General features: G+C 39.4%; 2 non-coding genes across 2 annotated transcripts; both read right to left on the bottom strand.

The window, feature by feature from the left end:
- Nucleotides 1–350: 350 nt before the first annotated feature.
- On the bottom strand, nt 351–456 carry LOC112088667. Its single transcript, XR_002900612.1, has one exon. It is a non-coding gene; the product is annotated as a small nucleolar RNA R71 (small nucleolar RNA).
- A 6,041-nt stretch (nt 457–6,497) lies between these two features.
- Nucleotides 6,498–6,602, bottom strand: LOC112088700. The gene has a single exon (XR_002900645.1). It is a non-coding gene; the product is annotated as a small nucleolar RNA R71 (small nucleolar RNA).
- Nucleotides 6,603–16,005: the final 9,403 nt, after the last annotated feature.

Genomic DNA, 16,005 nt, shown 5'->3' with positions numbered 1-16,005 from the left:
CTATGACACTCCTTGTTGTCATGGAAAATGGTATGGAATACACCCTCCTCCAATTGAAGCTGAGGCCTATGAGATCAAAGCAAGCTTGGTTAGGTTGATTCAAGACTCTAAGTTCTTGGGGTTAGGAATGGAGAACCCATATGATCATTTGGACTCCTTTGAGAGGTTGTATGACAGATTTAGAACTGGAGGAGTGCCCCAAGACAGTATCAAGCTCATCTTGTTCCCATTTTCACTTGGGGAAAAGGCAAGCAAATGGGAAAGAGCATTACCATCTCACTTGGTCAATTCTTGGGATGACTGCAAGATGATCTTCCTTCAAAGGTTTTACCCTATACAAAGAACTGTTCAAGCTAGGAAAGACATCTTGAGCTTCAAACAAGGAACCCATGAGACCTTTGATGAAGCATGGGAGAGACTTAAAGGATACACTAGAGAATGTCCTCATCATGGGTTCAAACAAGAAGCTATCCTTAGTATCTTCTACTGGGGAGTTGATGTAGAGCATAAATGGACATTGGATGTAGCTAGCAATGGGCGTTTTGCAAATCTTACCATAGAACAAGGAGAGCTACTTGTTGAGAATTTGGCCAAGAGTAATGAAAGATACAATGAGCTTGATATTGATGCTTGTAAAGATGGTCAAGGTGAGGTGGAGCTCTGTTTTCAGCAAGAGTTTGTTCCACAAGGGCAAGTTGCTTCAAAGCCTCAAGAAATGGAGTTGAACAGCATGTTCCAACAACTTCTCAAGGGACAAGATGAGATCACCAGAAGAGTGAAGAGTTCTTACAATGATCTCCACAACAAAATAGAGAGTTTAACCTCTCAAGTGAATCACATGGAGATCAAAGATCATGAAGCTGCTATAAATGAGATAGAACGTCTACTCTATAGTCCACAACAAGACATTGCTCTTAAAGGTCTTTCTTCACAAGACAATGAGGACATTGAGCAACTCAGTAGGGAGGTGACCCTTGAAACTGAAGTTTTTGCTATAAAAGACGTCCATGGATCTTCTAGAAACAAGGTTTAAATTGTTGCTGAAGAGAAGGCCAAACAAAGGCTCAAGAAGGAAGAAAAATCTATTGAGCCTCCAGCCTATGTGCCTCCAAGTCTCTGTGATGAGTTTCAACACTTTGAGATGAAGTATGTGGGGAATTGTGGAATGAAAGAGAAGGATCAGCATTTTAGAGCTTGTGAGAAAAAGAAAGAACGCCAAAGAAAGCTTGATCTTGAGTTCATTGATGGTGAGAAGTTCTTTTGTGATGATGAGGATTGCTTGAAACTTTAATCTTCTACACAAATTAGGAAAGAAGTTTCTTGCAAAGTGGTTCAAGAGAAAGGTGAAAGTCCTAAGTCTAAGATAAAGAAGCCTAAAGAAGCTCACTCTCCTACAATTTTCAAGAAGAAACCAAGCAAGACCAAGGAGGAAGAAACTTTGCTAGACAAATCCTCCACTATCACTCTCATTCCATTGACTCATCAAGATGGAGTGATTGAGTATAAGGTCAAGTGTAGAGGAGGGTCTAAGCCATTTTCAAAGGTCAGAGCAGTTCTCACTCAAGGGCTGAAGGACAAAGGTGAAGATGGTATTGAGGAGCTCATGAGGAAAGTGGTGAGGCTTGAATTCAAAGAAAATCCAGGGAGTTTCTCTACTCTCTCTATCTCTCACTAAGCAAAAGGTATGGAAATTCAAACTTAGTGACTTAAAACAAAGTGCACTTGGGAGACATTCCCATATCTATCATTGTATATACTCTTTTTATTTGATTTCCAATTTTAATTATATGTTTTGGGAGCCTTTTGATCTTTTTGTTAAGTGTGTGCAAGGTTATTTGATGGTCTAAGGGTTGAGAGGTGTTGGACATAGACCAAGGACATGCATCAGCTAGTCCATGGTGATGATTTAGTGTCCATCCCCGTCTCCAAAGGTAACACTCCAAACCTGTACATAGCATTCAAGCATCTAGTTTTTCATTTTCTTAGTCTATCTTTTTCATGTTTGTTTTTCCTTTTTCTCATGCTTTTATAACACAGGGGACTGTGTTATTTAAGTGTGGGGGACGGGTTTTGTGTTTACTAATCATGTTTTCTCTTGTTCTTATTTTTATTTGCATCTTGAGTCTGCATCCAAGTGCGTATAAAAACCATAAAAATTGAAAAATCTGAAATTTTTTCACAAAAAAATGCTCATGTAGTTGCATTCACATTTTAGGTTGAGTCTAGTTTGCATTTTCATATAGGTTGCATCATATGCAAATGGGAGTAATGATTGATTTTTTTCTTGAAGAGAGCATCATTTTAAGAGCTTGGTCCCTTAAGGCATTGCAAAACTGGTATGAAATCAAGTGTGAACCATGCTTTGAACTGGTGTATCAATACTTCTGTGCTAGCTGAATCAAGTTGTGAATAGCCTCAACCTTAATTAAGTGAGAACCCTTGAATTTGACATCTAATAATCATGTTTGTGCATATCATTGTGAATTCATGGGTACCACATACATATTTGAGCTTTCTTATCCCTTTTTATCACTCTTGCTAGCTTTAATAGCTGATCTCTCATCTTGAGACAGTTCCCTGCCTTTAGCCAAACCTTTCTTTGAAGCCTAAACACCCTTCTTGTGTGCATGATTTGTGAGGCCTTGTTTCTAGTAGACTTGGTAAAAAGTGTTGGGTTTAGAGCGACAAAGATAGTGCTGCATGTAGATACTAGTCCAACATCAAGGGCTAGTCTAGGTTTAGGTGAAAGTGAGAGCATTGATTTTGAGTGTGTGAGCTGAAAAGAAAAAAAAAAATCTGAGTGATGAAAGTGGAAAGAACCGGATTGGTTAGGGGAATGAATGCTTAAATGAAAGAAAGTGAGTATGTGCTGAAATGTAAAGCTCATGTGTTGAAATGAAAAGAGTCTCATAAAAAGAAAAAAAAAGAAAAAAAAAGAAAAAAGATTCAAAAAGAGGCTGAATTAAAGAAGAGCTTGTGTGTTAAAGAAAAGAAACCCACTAAGTGGTTGTTAAAGAAAGCATTCCCCTAAGAGATGAAATGAAGAGAGTGATGAGAGCTGATTGAGTGTCAAGGATAAAATGCCATTTGGGGTTAGTAGACTAGAAAAAGAATCTTGAGAGGTTTAAAGTTGAGTGTGAAAAGCATTTTGGGTGTGGGGTAGATGCAGTTCTATCTTTGTATGCATCCATTGCTTTTTACCCTTAGCATTTTACTAAAGTCTACTAATTTTGGAGTGATCCCCTTGCATGGAATACCAGTTACTTGATTGAGATCATTTTAATCTCAAAACCCAGTCCCAAGCCAAATAAATTCACTTGATTTGCATGAACATGATCCACTTGAAACTTTAAATGAATGTCAAAAGATTGAGGTTAGGAATGCTTGTGAAGGTTTGTGCTTGAGTTTGGTTCATTTGGTGACAAGTATGGCTAATTTTTATGAGTAAACCAGTTTGCATTGCAGTCTAGAATTGGTAACTTGAACAATGAGCTTTGAATTCTTTTAATGATGATCTCTCTTTAAAGAAATATGAACTCCCATGCATTCAACCTCTCTCTCTCATTTGTTCTTGTTTGCTTCAGGACAAGCATAGGACAAGTGTGGGGCAGTTGATATACTCATATTTTTTCATGTTTAGGATTGCATTTTTGTCCAAATATTGAGTCTCATGGATACATTTAGGTAGTTTTACATATATTTGTCTTTGCTTTTGTCTTTAGTTAGAAATTGCATAAGGTCCTATAGTGTCCTGCATTTTTGGAGTGTTGTCAGGTCATTTGGAGACTTTTGGGAGCAACTTGGAGCTGGGATCATGGAGGAACGCTCACCTGTGTACAGCAACTCGGACAGATGGTTTGATGCAGACAAAACCCTCACTTTGATCGCGTGGGACGAAGGACTTGAAATGCGATTCAACCTCCGGTGTCTTCATCAAGAATCAAGAGGAATGAGTCTAGTTTTCGGAACACTTGGAAGCAGACGATTTTGAGCCGTGAACTGGGAGATATCGCCATCGGAAGGAACACATGTCTCGCGGCCTGATCAGGTCTTATGCGATGCGCCTTAAAGAACCGGTGGAACGGAGCCCTTGAAGACGTCACCGGAACCCAAACCCTTCACAAAAGCTCTAGATATTTGAGTTGCATTTTCAATTCAGTTGAAATAATGCCATTTTGAGCCATATCCTGGAAGTTACTCTCCCCTCAATGCAAAGTGGTCCGAGAAGGCTTAGGTTGTGCGATACGGTACTGCGACTTGATTAACTCGCACCCATGAATGTTCAACGCTCTGGAAACAAGTTGAGACTTTAGGGTTGAGTTTAAGGAGACTCTGAGCAAGGTAGAGACTTCCAGAATCAAATTTGAGTAAGTCCACAATGCTGTGCGAGATAGACCTGCGAGTTGGACATGAAGTGGAACCATGTAGCACATGTGTTCGCAAATTACACCGACTTGGGCATGCGACTTGGGCAAGGAAGTGACCATCTCGCACACATATTATCTCCATAATTCATCCTGGTTGTGCGAGTTGAAGAGAAGGAAGCCTGAGCAGCACAAACATTTGCTGTTTACACCTAGATAGGCATGCGGCTAAGGCTGAGGGATTTATGGCGCACAAGGCTGCTTCTATAGCTGTGCGACTTGGGCCTGCGACTTGGGAAGCACCTGACCATGTCGCACATCAGCCACCAGACCCAACTGAGCCGGGTCAGTACTCAGTTTGTCCTGGGCTGACCCGGTCCATTAGCACTTAGTATATATAGCTTTTTGGAGAAAACCCTAAACATCTTATCTTCTACTTAGTTTTCTCTCTAGTTTTCTTTTCCCCTTTTGTTAAAAACGAGTTTGTTAAGAGATATCTAAGGGATTTGATCATTCCAAAGCTGTTTCTTATCATCTCATATTCTTATCTTTGCTTCTAATCATGATTAACACCACCTCTTGCAAAAAATTAGGTGTGTTAATCATGATTAGTGAGTAGAGTTCTTTATAGTCTTTGGGCATGGTAGATTAGGGGATTTTGATGTTAAATCTTTGATGTCTAGGTCTTAATCCATAGTTTTCTTTCTTGTTTAGTGTTCTTAATGCTTGATTAGGCTAGAAATAGTTAATCAAAGGTCTTAGGGAATTTCATGAACACAAGGTGTTTGATGAAATTCCCCAAAGAACTAAGCAAGAGTTTTTCATGATTAGCCTATGAGAATGGATGTCTAATGTGATTAATTAGTTAATGGAACTTGTTTATAATGCTTTTGATTGCTCATTTCACTAATGAGAGTTAGTTCTTGAATTTGGTAATTAACAAAGTGATTAGTGCCTTGAGAGAGGATTAGTCAAAAATAGAGTTCTAGACTTAAGGATAAGCATTATTGTGAGTTTGTACACATCATGGGTTATCATTAAACATCCCCTAATCAATTACCTTGCCCAAAGACTTGTTTTTTATTGGTTGATATTTGAATTTTCGTCATTGACTTTTGTTGACTTTTTATGTTGACTTTTGTTGACTTTTAAGTTGACTTTTGTTGACCTCTTCTATTTTTGCTTTTTTTTTTCTTGTTAATCTTGGTTGAGTGTTTGATTGCTTATTTTAATCATTTGTTCAGTAGTTAATCAAACCAAAACCCCTGATTTGCTTAGCTTAAATAATTTCTTGTATTCTTGGTGTGTTAATCTTAATCCCTTTGGATTGATACCTTAATATTGCAATGACATGAGCATATTAAGGAATTGATTTAGAAAAAAAATTCCTTTATCAGTTTGGCGCCGTTGCCATGGGGATTTAGCATTAGCCATTAGGATTTTGATTCTACTTGAGACTAAGCTTTTATTTTTACCTTGTTTCCTCATCTTTGGTTGAGATGATGAACTTATTTTTATTTATTGTTACTAACTTGTTTTCCTTAGTTCTCTTATGCTTTCAAAGGTACCAAAACAAGCTGAAGAGAAGTGAGAAGACAAGAGCATATGAGGTGTTGGAGGTGAACCATTAAAATGGTATTCAAGAGGATCCACAGCCTCAAGAGGTGGCTAATCATGGGAGCATAATTAATCTCCAAGCTCTAAAACCTCAAGAATTGCCACTACATCAAGAATTGGCTTCAAGTCTAAGCCAAGCTCCAAAGAAAAAGCCAACAATTGGAAGCTATGACAGTCCTTGTTGTCATGGAAAATGGTATGGAATCCACCCTCCTCCAATTGAAGCTGAGGCCTATGAGATCAAAGCAAGCTTGGTTAGGTTGATTCAAGACTCTAAATTCTTGGGGTTAGGAATGGAGAATCCATATGATCATTTGGACTCCTTTGAGAGGTTGTGTGACACATTTAGAACTGGAGGAGTGCCCCATGACAGTATCAAGCTCATCTTGTTCCCATTTTCACTTGGGGAAAAGGCAAGCAAATGGGAAAGAGCATTACTATCTCACTTGGTCAATTCTTGGGATGACTGCAAGATGATCTTCCTTGAAAGGTTTTACCCTATACAAAGCACTGTTCAAGCTAGGAAAGACATCTTGAGGTTCAAACAAGGAACCCATGAGACTTTGATGAAGCATGGGAGAGACTTAAAGGATACACTAGAAAATGTCCTCATCATGGGTTCAAACAAGAAGCTATCCTTAGTATCTTCTACTGGGGAGTTGATATAGAGCATAAAGGGACATTGGATGTAGCAAGCAATGGGCGTTTTGCAAATCTTTTCATAGAACAAGGAGAGCTACTTGTTGAGAATTTGGCCAAGAGTAATGAAAGATACAATGAGCTTGATATTGAAGCTTGTAAAGATGGTCAAGGTGAGGTGGAGCTCTGTTTTCAGCAAGATTTTGTTCCACATGGGCAAGTTGCTTCAAAGCCTCAAGAAATGGAGTTGAACAGCATGTTCCAACAACTTCTCAAGGGACAAGATGAGATCACCAGAAGAGTGAAGAGTTCTTACAATGATCTCCCCAACAAAATAGAGAGTTTAACCTCTGAAGTGAATCAAATGGAGATCAAAGATCATGAAGCTGCTATAAATGAGATAGAACGTCTGCTCTATAGTCCACAACAAGACATTGCTCTTAAAGGTCTTTCTTCACAAGACAATGAGGACATTGAGCAAATCAGTAGGGAGGTGACCCTTGAAACTGAAGTTTTTGCTATAAAAGACGTCCATGGAGCTTCTAGAAACAAGGTTCAGATTGTTGCTGAAGAGAAGGCTATTGAACGTCCAGCCTATGTGCCTCCAAGTCTCTGTGATGAGTTTCAACACTTTGAGATGAAGTATGTGGGGAATTGTGGAATGAAAGAGAAGGATCAGCCTCTTAGAGCTTGTGAGAAAAAGAAAGAACGCCAAAGAAAGCTTGATCTTGAGTTCATTGATGGTGAGAAGTTCTTTAGTGATGATGAGGATTGCTTGAAACTTCAATCTTCTACACAAATTAGGAAAGAAGTTTCTTGCAAAGTGGTTCAAGAGAAAGGTGAAAGTCCTAAGTCTAAGATAAAGAAGCCTAAAGAAGCTCACTCTCCTACAATTTTCAAGAAGAAACCAAGCAAGACCAAGGAGGAAGAAACTTTGCTAGACAAATCCTCTACTATCACTCTCATTCCATTGACTCATCAAGATGGAGTGATTGAGTATAAGGTCAAGTGTAGAGGAGGGTCTATGCCATTTTCAAAGGTCAGAGCAGTTCTCACTCAAGGGCTGAAGGACAAATTAAGGTGAAGATGGTATTGAGGAGCTCATGAGGAAAGTGGTGAGGCTTGAATTCAAAGAAAATCCAGGGAGTTTCTCTACTCTCTCTATCTCTCACTAAGCAAAAGGTATGGAAATTCAAACTTAGTGACTTAAAACAAAGTGCACTTGGGAGACATTCCCATGTCTATCATTGTATATACTCTTTTTATTTGATTTCCAATTTTAATTATATGTTTTGGGAGCCTTTTGATCTTTTTGTTAAGTGTGTGCAAGGTTATTTGATGGTCTAAGGGTTGAGAGGTGTTGGACAGAGACCAAGGACGTGCATCAGCTAGTCTATGGTGATGATTTAGTGTCCATCCCCGTCTCCAATTCCCTAAAAGGTAACACTCCAAACCTGTACATAGCATTCAAGAATCTAGTTTTTCATTTTCTTAGTCTATCTTTTTCATGTTTGTTTTTCCTTTTTCTCATGCTTTTATAACACAGGGGACTGTGTTATTTAAGTGTGGGGGAGGGGTTTTGTGTTTACTAATCATTTTTTCTCTTGTTCTTATTTTTATTTGCATCTTGAGTCTGCATCCAAGTGCGTATAAAAACCATAAAAATTGAAAAATCTGAAATTTTTTCACAAAAAAATGCTCATGTAGTTGCATTCACATTTTAGGTTGAGTCTAGTTTGTATTTTCATATAGGTTGCATCATATGCAAATGGGAGTAATGATATATTTTTTTCTTGAAGAGAGCATCATTTTAAGAGCTTGGTCCCTTAAGGCATTGCAAAACTGGTATGAAATCAAGTGTGAACCATGCTTTGAACTGGTGTCTCAATACTTCTGTGCTAGCTGAATCAAGTTGTGAATAGCCTCAACCTTACTTAATTGAGAACCCTTGAATTTGACATCTAATAATCATGTTTGTGCATATCATTGTGAATTCATGGGTACCACATACATATTTGAGCTTTCTTATCCCTTTTTATCACTCTTGCTAGCTCAAATAGCTGATCTCTCATCTTGAGACAGTTCCCTGCCTTTAGCCAAACCTTTCTTTGAAGCCTAAACACCCTTCTTGTGTGCATGATTTGTGAGGCCTTGTTTCTAGTAGACTTGGTAAAAAGTGTTGGGTTTAGAGCGACAAAGATAGTGCTGCATGTAGATACTAGTCCAACATCAAGGGCTAGTCTAGGTTTAGGTGAAAGTGAGAGCATTGATTTTGAGTGTGTGAGCTGAAAAGAAAAAAAAATCTGAGTGATGAAAGTGGAAAGAACTGGATTGGTTAGGGGAATGAATGCTTAAATGAAAGAAAGTGAGTATGTGCTGAAATGTAAAGCTCATGTGTTGAAATGAAAAGAGTCTCATAAAAAGAAAGAAAAAAAGAAAAAAAAAAGAAAAAAGATTCAAAAAGAGGCTGAATTAAAGAAGAGCTTGTGTGTTAAAGAAAAGAAACTCACTAAGTAGTTGTTAAAGAAAGCATTCCCCTAAGAGATAAAATGAAGAGAGTGATGAGAGCTGATTGAGTGTCAAGGATAAAATGCCATTTGGGGTGAGTAGACTAGGGAAAGAATCTTGAGAGGTTTAAAGTTCAGTGTGAAAAGCATTTTGGGTGTGGAGTAGATGCAGTTCTATCTTTGTATGCATCCATTGCTTTTTACCCTTAGCATTTTACTAAAGTCTACTAATTTTTGAGTGATCCCCTTGCATGGAATACCAGTTACTTGATTAAGATCATTTTAATCTCAAAACCCAATCCCAAGCCAAATGAATTCACTTGATTTGCATGAACATGATCCACTTGAAACTTTAAATGAATGTCAAAAGATTGAGGTTAGGAATGCTTGTGAAGGTTTGTGCTTGAGTTTGGTTCATTTGGTGACAAGTATGGCTAATTTTTATGAGTAAACCAGTTTGCATTGCAGTCTAGAATTGGTAACTTGAACAATGAGGTTTGAATTCTTTTAATGATGATCTCTCTTTAAAGAAATATGAACTCCCATGCATTCAACCTCTCTCTCTCATTTGTTCTTGTTTGCTTCAGGACAAGCAAAGGACAAGTGTGGGGCAGTTGATATTGATAGTAGGAATCTTTCAATCCTTGATCAATTCCTCAACTACTCATGTCATTGTAGCACTTGAGGTATCAATCCAAATAGAGAGATTCTAGACACTAAGACTATGAGGATCAATTCTTAATCCAAGTCTAACTAAACAGATGAGTTGGTAACCAAGATTATCTATAAGCATATAATAAAACAAGCAAGAACAGACAAACAGTAATTAAGAACTAAACAAGCAAGACAACAAAGCAAAGGCTCAAATTCAAATAAAGATAAAGTTAAACCTCTAGATGTGATCATTGATCAGGGTGCTTTCAATACTTAATTCATGATGCTAAGCAAACAATGCAACACTTGCAATTCTTTAGTCTAGACTTCCCAATCAGATTAATTCATTCTCATGAAAAAAATTCCCTTTGTTAATTACCAAATCAAGACTAATTCCCATTAGATGAATAAGCAATCAACAAGCATAAGGTTCCAAGTCTAAAATGACCAGACAGCCTCTTTGTGCATCAAAATAAGAGCTAAGAAAGACTGAATCTTATACGGAAAGATAAAGCCAGCATCATATGATCTCAAATTCCAATTAACTTAGAACTCTAATCTAGATTAATCCTCTCATGAAGGCATTAACCTCTACACTTATCCATTTTCAAACCAAATCATCATTTGTGAAATATGAATCAATGAGCATTAAGAAACAGTTCTAATATGTCATTCATGCATTTAACAATCATTCCCATGATGAAAAAGGCATAAACCCTTAAGTTAGCTAATTCAGGCATTTCATCAAACACCTTGTGGGTGGAGAAATGCCTAAGTTCTAGATCAAGCTTATAATGAGAGATCTAGAATTAGGAGCAGCTAACTAAGGAAAGGAAATGAGAATCTAGAACCTAAACATCATAAATCAAACATCAAAGCACCCTAATCTACACACCTAGAAGCTTAAAAGAAGACTACTCACTAATCATGATGAACACACCATTTCCTTTGCAAGAAGTGATGTTAATCATGATTAGAAGCAAAGATAAGAAGATGAGATGATAAGAAACAGACTTAGATGGATTAATCCTTGAGATATCTCTTAACAAACTCGTTTTTTAACAAAAGGGGAAAGAGAAACAAGAGAAAACAAAGCTTAAGTCTTGGAAAAAACCCTAAAAAACATATATAGTGTCTCTTGCGGACCGGGTCAGCCCAGGACAAACTGGGTTCTGACCCGGCTTCAAATGGGTCATGTCTCAAGTGTGCGACATGGTCAGGTGCTTCCCAAGTCGCAGGCCCAAGTCGCACAGCCATAGAAGCAGCCTTGTGCGCCATAAATCCCTCAGCCTCAGCCGCATGCCTATCTAGGTGTAAACAGCGAATGTTTGTGCTGCTCAGGCTTCCTTCTCTTCAACTCACACAACCAGGACGAGATGGTCACTTCTTTGCCCAAGTCGCATGCCCAAGTCGGTGTAATTTGCGAACACATGTGCTACATGGTTCCACTTCATGTCCAACTCGCAGGTCTATCTCGCACAGCATTGTGGACTTACTAAAATTTGATTCTGGAAGTCTCTACCTTGCTCAGTCTCCTTACACTCATCTCTAAAGTCTCATAATTTGGACTTAAATATGTATACTAAATGATGCAATTTATGAATATATCAACTCCCCCATACTTATCCTTTGCTTGTCCTCAAGCAAAAAGGAACAAATGAGAGGAAAATGTTGAATGCATTGGGAGCTCATTTTTCCTTTGAAAGAGAGAAGTGACCACTAAGAGTATTCAAGTTCATGCTCAATATGCAATGCAAGACCATACTCTGATGTATCAACTCAACAGTAATCTCCACAAGTTCTCCTATTCCTCAACTCTTTGACATTCATTAAGCTCTTTACCAAGTGGATCAAATGATGCAATGTTCAAACAAGCAGAGTTTTGCTAGGGTGAGGTAATGAGACTAAAATGATCTCATCAGCACCTGAGTGGGTTCAATGCAGCAAGGGGATCTCTCTATGAATGATCAAACTTTGGCAGAATGCTAAAGGTAAAAAGCAACCTATGCATACAAGGGCTATGACTCATCCCCCCCCCAACACTCAAAGCTTTCTCACTTGCTCGACCTCTCAAGAACCTCACTTTCCACACTCATTTTCCTCTCACTAGGGGACTCACTTTTCATTTTCACACTCAAGTCTTGGAGTTCAAACTTTACATAGCTCCTTTTCACTTTCTTTTGTAACCTCTAGCCTCTTTTTCTTTCTTTTTAAAACATTTGAGCTCTTGGGTTTCTTTTCTTTTCTTTTCACCTTGAGGCTAGACGTTTTCTTTTCAAAACACTAGAGCTCACTTTCTTTGACTCAAAACTCCAAGACTGATTTCTTTTCTTTTTCTATCCCCTAGTTCTCACCATTCTCCTTTTATTTCCACTCATCTCTCCTTTTTCCACTCACCAACAAGTATTCCCCCACACTTAGTTCTCACCAAATCTCTCAGCTCCTTGATGATGGAACTTAACACTCAATGAGACTTGCCCTTGTCGCTCTAAACCTAACACTTTCTTCTAAGTTTGATCCAAGGTGGCCTTTCAATCACACACAAACATTTGGCTTGAAGGAAGGATGGGTTCAGGGTGAGGAAAACTGATCCAGATGTGGACTCAGCTATTTGAGCTAAGGAAGAGGGTGGTAAAAACAGGATTCTAGCTCAAATATGTATATAGGTATCCACAAGCTTATTCAAACAATGCGTCACAAGATAAGTTCAAGTCAAGTTCAAGGTTTTCACTTATTAGAGTTGAGTTCAATTCAAACTTGCTTCTCAGATTCAAACCATTTCAAGCCTTGCAAGCACAGAAGTCATTTCACAAGCATATTTAATCCAAATTCTCAAAGTGATGTACTCTCAAGGAAAGAACCTATCATTACTCCCATGCACAATGAAACCTATATGATGCAACTAGACTCAATCTTAAAATTGTGAAATGCAACTAGAATGAACATTTTTTTTTGTGAAATTTTTTTGATTTTTCAGTTTTTTTGGTTTTTATAAGCACTAGACGCAGACTCAAGATGCAAATCAAAATAAGAACAAGAGAAAACATGGTTAGTAAACACAAAGCCTCTCCTCCACACTTAAATAACACAGTCCCTTGTGTTATAAAAGCATGAGAAAGAGGAAAAATCAAACATGAAATGCAAAAGATAAAGAAAAATGCTAAATGCTCATTTACAAGTGTTTGGAGTGATACCTGGTGTGGTTTTTACGCAAAGGTGGAGTGAGTAGCTGCACCAGGTGAGGCTAGACATCACTGGAGTTGGGTTTAGCTTGGCCTGTACTCCCTTGTGCGGCATGGACTTGTCTTGGACCAACTCGCACACCCAAGTCGCACATAAAGCTTGGTGAAAGTTCTGGCTTTCTTTGTTGCTGCTACATGGCCCTAGAAGACACCAACCCGCACACCCATGTAGGTGTGATTTGTGAACAGGTGTGCTACTTGGATCAGGGGAGAACTGACTCGCACACCCATGTAGGTGTGATTTGCGAACAGGTGTGCTAGATGGGACCTGACCTTGTCCAACTCGCACACCCAAGTAGCACACCAGGCGGCTCACCAGTTTTCATTCCTTAAGTCCTTCCTCAGCTTGTTCTCACACTCCTTTTCACATTGTCATTGGACCACAACATCCCTAAGTTACCTTAGACCTGAAAACACTTAACAAAACCCATCAAAATATCCTAAAACATGAAAAAGAAGAGAAAAAAATAAATAAAAACAGTTATGTACAAGGATAAGCTTGGGGTGTCTCCCAAGAGCACTTTGTTTTAAGTCACTAAGTTTGACTTTTCATACTCTTTTCTTAGTGAGTGAGAGGAGGAGCTTTGATGCTCCTTGTCTTGTCCATGAATTCAAGCATTAGGTCCCTGTTCATCAGCTCTTGAACACCAGATGACCCTTTGTCTATGAGCTCTTGTGTGAGGATTGCCCTGACTTTTGCAAAAAGTTTTGATCCTCCAATGCCTTTAACCTTGTATTCCACAGCTCCACCATCAAACTTCCATGGAGTGAGAGTTAAGACTTGAGAAGAGGACCCAAGAGTGAATGATTTGGTGCTTGGGTTCTTGTCTTGAGACCCTGAACCATTGCTTTTGTTGCTGCTGACCTCCTTCTCACTTGGTGTGGGAGAAAAAGATTCCAAGCAAGCTTCAACATCACTAAAGAAATCTCCTTCAAACTCAAGATCAGGTCTTACTAAGGATTATTTCTTCTTCTCAACAGATGCAAGGGGTTGAGCTTCTTCTATAGTTCCAATACTCCCCACATACGTCATCTCATAGTGTTTCAACTCATCAGAATCATCAGATATAACCCCACAAAACCCAGCAAGAGGAGGTTTAAGGGGATAAGATACTTCATCATCCACCTTAGTAAGCACCACTCTTTGAGTATCAAAGTCCATCCTTGCTCCTGTGGTGTTCAGAAATGGAGTTCCAAGCAAAAGAGGTAGCTCTTTGGTCTTTTTCATCTTCATGACTACAAAATCAGTTGGAACTGTGCATTTGATATGTCTATATTTTACATCATTTAGATTGCATTATAGAGTCCTCATCATGTGTTTTCTCATGTAAATTGAGTCTTTAGGCGTTAAAATAGGACTTAGGGCTTGCATTAGGTCCCAAAGAGTTTTGCATATTTTGAAGTCTTTATTAGGAGCTTTGGAGACCAATTGGAGCCTAAGAAGAGGAACAGAAACGAAAACGGTGAAGAAAAGGGTCAAAAATGGTGAAAACCGCTTGGAGGAATTTCTCGGCCAAATCTCGTACCGGCTGGTCGGAAACCTCGGCCAAAATGTTTACCGGACGCTCATTACCGGCCAAAAACCTTACCGATCGGCCAGAATCGAGTATCGAGTGCAAAAATACCACGGGACAAGTTTTTGACCGAGGCAAGAATTTTTACGACCAAAAAGCTTACCGCGGTACACAGCCCTCAGCCATTTTTCTTACCGCGGGAAGGTTTTTACGACCAAAAGTTGTCCTTGCCCGCGCAATTCAGAGATCAGCAATCCGGGAAACCTTCCGGTCCGAATCAGTTGGCAGGGTCTTCACCAAAGTTGGAGATAACCAAGCAAAGATTCCAGAACAGTTGGAATCATCCAATTCGGACCAGTGGAGAGAAAGATATGGCTTCCGGAGCATTCACCAGCATTGCGCGTACCCGAGAACTGAACGGCGAACTTCAAAGATCATGGCGGACGGAGCCCCTCCAGACCGAACCAGCTTACCCGGTCTTCACCAAAGTTCGAGATCCATGGAAGATCTTCTCAGAGCATTTAGAATCGCTCAATTCGGAGCAAAGGTTTGGAAGATAGGGTCTCCGGAGTTCACATCGGTCTAAAAGTCTATTTTCCGGTGATTTCAATGCGGCGCAAAGATGTTAAATCCAGGAAGCCTTCCACTCCCCAAGCTCCGATAGTTTCTTCACCAAAGTTCGAGCTTATTGAGTCATCTTGACTGTGGAACTGGTCCCAGAGCAATTGGAGTTACTGCTGAAAGTTACTGCTTCCGGAAGGTGACATGGTCGATATAAGCCTAAAAGAGTTGCGATACGCGCTAAGTATTTTCACAAGCCTCGGTATCTTTACCTTGGCGTCACTCAAGTCGAGGCTCATATCTTCGAAGTATTCTGGACTAGACCTCGTGCCAAAGCCTTGGCATGTTTAGATCGAGGCATGCATACGTAAGAACTGAAGCTGGAAACGACTAAGTGTTGAAAGTACACCTCGGTGTAATGACCCCGGCGTGCATGCCGGACTGTGTTCTCCCAAACACCTCGACATCATGACCCCTCGACATTTTATCCCGAGGTCCCTTGTCACGAACCCAGAATCAAGAACAGAATGGCTCAAGATACACGTGAGGATAGATCAAAGACTAGGGTTCATGCATGTTCTTGACGTGTTCTTCACGAGATCTTCATCTGGATCCTGACTCACGTGCAAGCCTCGGCATGAAGACCTCGGCTTCACTTTCCGACACACCGTGGCACTCACCCATCAACCCAAGAAGGCGGTTCAGTACCCGGTTTGTTCCGGGCTGACCCGCGACACTTTCCCTTTGCTATAAATACATTTTGAGACCAAAAACCTAGTTATCTTATCTCTTATCTGTTTTTAGCTCTAAGAACTTGCCTCTTTTGTGAAACTTGATTAATCTAATCCGATATCTCATTTTTGCATCGGAATCTTGTTCTTTCTTTATTTCTTTTATCATCCAACAT

Source organism: Eutrema salsugineum, unplaced genomic scaffold (genome assembly GCF_000478725.1).
Source record: "Eutrema salsugineum unplaced genomic scaffold, Eutsalg1_0 scaffold_14, whole genome shotgun sequence".
In the NCBI taxonomy this organism is placed as follows: Eukaryota; Viridiplantae; Streptophyta; class Magnoliopsida; order Brassicales; family Brassicaceae; genus Eutrema; species Eutrema salsugineum.
The sequence above is the reverse complement of the archived record's forward strand: the minus strand, read 5'-3'. Positions and strand labels throughout refer to the sequence as shown.